Source organism: Triticum urartu, chromosome 3, assembly GCF_003073215.2.
Source record: "Triticum urartu cultivar G1812 chromosome 3, Tu2.1, whole genome shotgun sequence".
Taxonomy (NCBI): domain Eukaryota; kingdom Viridiplantae; phylum Streptophyta; class Magnoliopsida; order Poales; family Poaceae; genus Triticum; species Triticum urartu.
This window is the reverse complement of record NC_053024.1, coordinates 591,101,149-591,107,148: the sequence shown is the minus strand read 5'-3', so window position 1 is coordinate 591,107,148 and position 6,000 is coordinate 591,101,149.

The following is a 6,000-nucleotide window of genomic DNA, read 5'->3' as shown; positions in this document are numbered from 1 at the left end:
AAAGTTGTAGCCCATGGTTATTGTGGCCTAGTTTTAAAAAATAGGTTATTGCGGCCACTAGCAAACCGCGAAAATAAATTGCATTGACTACAAGCAAACAAATAAACAAGACAACAAGGAAATAAATAAGCAAGAAACTTATGCTAGGCTATCACGGCTATTACACATATTACATCCACTGGGCATCAAAGTTCGCCAACAGTGCAAATATAGGGAACAAAGCAGCATATCATATACAGTGGTTGTCAAAGTTGGCGACCAATGCAAATAAACGCCGCAGCAAAAGAAGTCCAGAACTGAAACCACTTCAGAAGAGCTCAAGAAACAATATCCTGGGTACCCATAATGCTGGCAAGATGCTTAGCAAGCTTATTAACTTTCTCTTGTTTGGCGCTTAAATCGTCCAGCGTTTGCTGTTGCACAAGAAAGTATGCATCTGAATTCTACAGGGACTTCCGCAGTCCTTCGGCTTCTTGCCGCAGCACAGCCGACTGATGCCTTCAGCTTGTAGCTGAGACTAAAGAAGCCGAAGTGATTCAGGCAGCGAGTTTGAAGAGCTTGTGCCAGCGGTACTGGCCAGTAACTCAAATACTACATCAACGCAGGACTATGGGGTTTTCTCACTGTCTACAAGATCATTTTTATCACCTTTCTTGGAGACCAACAGGGCCGTCTCACTATCTTGAACCTTATTTGCATTACTTTCTCTACCATTGCATAGTGGGGTGCTCTTCTCCAATATTCTATTCGCATACTACAAGAGAAACAAGCAAACACATCACAGGTGTAGCATGTAGTATATGAAACTCATTTTGGTAAACCGGTTCAGTAGTAAGGTGGATAGGATAAAAACAGGAAACAAGCATATATCTATGTACTATGGTCACTTTATTATCCATATCATTATAGTTTACGTTGCCAAATCAAGATAGAGACACAGTTCAACTCATATATTTTTAAGACACAGCAGCATAGACAGAATATAAGTGTGAGAAACTACACAACATTGGCAACACTTGTAATGTGCATCACACGAGAACATAATTGTTTGGGACAATTTGATTTATGCCCCTAGTTGTGACCCCCTCGTCTGTTTTACCCCTAGTTTGAGAAAGTCACCAGTTCTGTCCACACCACTTTGGAATTCTTTCGTTTTTTCCCTTCCGTCACGGCTCTGCTTGGTCAGCGCCGTTTGACCACATACGGCGCTCCGTTTTGGACATTTTTGCCCCTGTGTCCCCAGCCCCGATACCATTTCGTCCTCCTCGAGCTCACGTGCAGAAACAAACAGAGAGTGGGAGAGCTCGTGAAGAATGGGATCGAGAGCCGCCGTGGGAGAGGCCCGAGCGGGAGGAGAAGATGCGGACGACAAGCTTCCCGTCATCAAACTCCTCGACGACGGTTGGTTCTACTGCCGCAGAGGTAAGTGGAGCACTCCGTGGGGATTTGGGGATTTTCTAGGGTTTCAACCATTTGACCCCCTCATTCTAGGGTTTCTCTGATTTGGGGATTTTTTGCTCTTCTTCTGATTTAGATCGATGGGATGGGGATTGTGGAGCTCGCCTCGGAGTACCATCACCCAGACGAATCATTTTCCGGCTTGGAGCCTAGATCTAAGCACCGTTGCCCTGGACATGGCCTAGTTCCTGCTCGTCGGGTGGCTTGGGGAGGGGCTAGCACGGGCCGACAATTTTTGGGTTGCCCTCTTGATGTAAGTAGTTGCTTGTCAATTTGGGAGGTTGTTGCTATTTTGAAATTTCTAATTTTGTTCATCTAATTAGTTGCCAGATGAGTGCAAGTGGGTGGTTTGGGTTGACCCTCCTCCTCCACTGCGTGTGGCCCTTGCATTTTAAGATCTGCGTGCAGGGATTGAACGCAACTGGATCAAGTCTCACAAATTGCAGAGGGAAAATATGGAGCTATCAAAGAAGAACCGTGCTTTGAACAAGAAACTGAAGGAGAGAGATGAGATGCTCAATGTTTGGGCAGTGTTGTTTAGTGGAATTGTTGTATGTGTTGTAGTTGTGGCTTTATCAGTGTTATCACAGAATCAAGCCACTAAGTGAAGCAAGTATGTTTATTGTTGTTGTAGTGCAGGATATGGATGAACTTTGTAATGTACCAATCCTAATGTAATGCTATTTGGTGTTCTAAATTTCTGCAGTTTGGTTCATGTTGGTAGATGATTAGGGAGATGACCAAATTGTCGTCGTCGACGAAAATTTGGTTCTTATTGGCAGATGACTAGGGAGATGACCAAATTGTCGTTGTCGACGACAATTTGGTTCTTATTGGCAGATGACTAGAGAGATGACCAAATTGTCGTCGTCGACGACAATTTGGTTCATATTAGCAGATGACTAGAGAGATCACCAAATTGTCGTCGACGACGACAATTTGGTTCATATTGACAGATGATCAAAAAACTTCAAATTAAAGCATGACATAGCAAGCATCACATATGATCAAACAACTTCAAAATAAAGCATGACATAGCCAGCATCTCAAACAGTAGTTCAACAGCAAGTGAAAATACTAGTTCAACATCCTGACATCTCAAACAGTAGTTCAACAGCAAGTGAAAATACTAGTTCAACATCCTGACATCTCAAACAGTAGTTCAAAAGCAAGTGAAAATACTAGTTCAACATACAGTCATTTCAAACAGTCACCAGCAAGTGCAAATGAAGACCTAAAACTTGAGTTTTTTGCTCCTAGTGTTCTCAGCTAGATTGGGGGCTAGCCTTGTTTTGCTCCTGGTGCTCTTTGCTGGGTTGGGGGCTAGCACACCAGGAACTTCAATTGTTGTTGTCTGCTTCTTAGCTGGAGAAGCTCCTCTATCTGCTGCCTTCTTATAATTCTTTCTTGGGCTGTGAAAAGTGCAAGCATGTCACATTTCATATGATAGTGCATGAAAACAAACATATATACAAAAACATACACAAACATCACCTGATTATAGTAGCTTGTGTAGATGTTGGTGTTGGATCTATAGGTTGCTCTTGTGGTGGATCTTCTGAATCTGTTCGATCATCTACTTCCACTGCTGCCACTTGCACTGCTAGCTCTTCTGCATTCTCAGCTCCCCAATGTTCATCTTCACCAAAGGCTGCATCAACTGAATTTTTGCATTTGTTGGCATGGTGTCCTCGTCCTCCACACCTGCCACATTTTTTCCTCCTAGGACCTAGTCCTTTTCCTTCAGTAGTGGACCTAATTCTAGTTTTCCTCGGCCTGCCAGGTGCTCTATTTTGAACTGGAGCAGAAAGTTTAAATCCTGGATTCACAATTTCCCACTGTTGCTTCCCTTCCAAAGCTGGAAGGTTGTCAGCATAAGTAGCTCTGAATTTCTCAACAGAATAAAACTTGTGCACATACTGATCTATTCCACTTGCTTCACCTCTAAGAGAAGTGATAAAGAATAGAGCATGGATACATGGCTTAACAGTTACTTGCCATTGTCTACAACTACAAGACCACTTCTGTAAGTCAACAGGGTACCTCCATTCTCTTTTTTCTCTATCAGTAGTAGTAACTTCAGCCTCTATTGGGCTTCTCCTAATCAAACTCATCTCTAAACCTTTTGTTTTTGCCATTAAGGCCTTCATCACAGATGGAACAATGAGATGGCCTTCAAAATGATCAATGGCAATCCTGTTCCTTATATCAATTTTTTGCATAATGTACTGCCTGATCTTGTCACACAAGTCAAATATGTGAAGCCCCTTGTATTTCTTGATCCTTGAGTTGAAAGCTTCAGCAAGGTTGTTGTTCACATAGTCTACCTTGCAAATGTCATTGATGTGTGCTCTAGCTCATATTTTTGTGTGATGCTCCTTTAAATATTCTTTAACTTTGGGCCTACTGTGCAACTGATTCAGATGATAGTTGTGCTTTTTAATGTTGTATGTAAGTGAGCATGGCCACAAATTCTCATCATAGAACTTGCCTTTGAATTTCTTGCTGAAGTTTTGAGCCAAATGCCTCATAAACTCGCTATGCTCCACCCCAGCATATACATAATCAACAGCTGTCTCCAATCCTTTGCATGCATCAGTATGTATGACTAAACCTTCTGGATGTCCTATTACTTTCTTCAGTTGTTGGAAGAACCAAGTCCAACTCTCAATTGACTCTGCTTCTATGACACCATAGGCAACTGGAAATAACCAATTGTGTGCATCAAGGGCACAAGCAGAAACAAGCTGGCCCCTGTACCTACCATTCAGTGGTGTTGCATCCACAGCAAGGTAAGGCCTGCACCCCTCCAAGAAACCTATCTGACATGCCTTGAAGCACACAAACACTCTTCTGAAACACTCCTTGTGCAGTTTCTTTCACCTCAATGAGTATTCCACAGTGTGCTTGTCAATTTCAACTACACTGCCTGGTGATGTTCTCTCAACTTCAGCCTTGAATGAATAAATCAGATTGAAACTATCACTGTACTTGCCAAACATCTTATCTAGTGCCATCTCTTTACCAAAATAACACCTACTATATGGCACCTCCACTCCATACTTCTCTGTCAACCTGTGCTGAATTTCCTTTGGACCTATCCTTGGATTTTTTTTCTAATCCAAGCCATAGAAGCATCTGTTATCCATCTTCTCTTTGCAGCCCTCAATCTCTGAGATATGTTAACACTTGGACAGTTGTGAGGGTAAGGGTTGACCTTAATCTGTTAAAAAAGAACAAGCAATTAGTACATGAAACATAAATTTTGAACAATAATTATAAAAAGGAAAATAGAAAATGCATTAGTACCTGAAATAATGTGCTTCTCCTCATTAAAGAGGCACGTAGCCTCCACTTACATCTATCAGAGGCACATTTTATAGTAAACCTTCTTTGGTCACTTTTCAAAGTGATGTACTCTGTTTTAGTGGTAATTGAGAAAGTTGCAACTGCATTTCTCCAGTCAATTGCTGATGGAAAAACTACACCTTCCCCAATAGAGGGATTATCTGTGTCATACATCATGACAGGTCTGTCCTCATCTTCAGCTTGAAAATCTCCATTGTCCAGGTCCTCCTACTTCTCATCTTCATCTGTATCAGAGAATTCAGCAGGAATGTACTCCTCATCTACATGATCTTCCTCATTGTTGTGCTGACCATAGCCTGGATAAAGTTTCTCATCTTCTTCATCAGACAAAAGTGCTGCATCAGGTTCTGCTTCCTCCACAACAGGATCAACTGGTATGCTAGGTTTGGCTTGGGTTTTACTGCAAGAATGCTCAGACTGAGCATTTGCACTTGGGGTTGTAGGTGGACTGCAACTGCTACTTGTTCCCCTTGTGTTAGTCCTAGGTTTTGCAGATGCTTTAGAACCAGAGGGCCTTGAAGCATGGGGGTTTGAATTATTTTCTGAACCAGAGGGGGGCCTACGCCTCTGAATAACATTGATTTCCAGATTGCATGACATGGTTTGTGCATTATTTGCAAACATGGCACCTAACTCATTATCAGACTGAACAGGCACCCAAGCAACTTTCGACACATCCTAGTACCTTAGCTCAACGGCATCATGTAATCCCCATGGATATTTGGCAAATATTGTTGCCCTAAACTGCTCAAATGTGCTGTTGTTGTCCGCCACTAATGGAAATGTGAAGCCAGTTTCTTTTCCTTCTGTACCAACAGCAGTTTAAGTGCATGTCTCCATTCTAACACTGATATTAAATGCTCTAGCTGGATCAATCCTATGCAAACGGGGCACGATATCAACATACAACAACAGATCTAGGATCTAGGGGAGGAAGAAACAACAGATCTGGGATGGGGGGACTTACCCTAATGTTGTCTGCGACCGTGTCCTTGCCTTGCGGCCACGGATGCCGCAGGTGGCACCGTTGCCGTCACCGTCGTCCACCATTCTTGCCTTGCGGCCGCGGGCGCCGCAGGTGGCACCGCTGCCATCGCCGTCGTCCACCATCCTTGCCTTGCGGCCGCGGTCGCCGCAGGTGGCACCGCTGCCGTCGTCGTCGTCCACCATGTC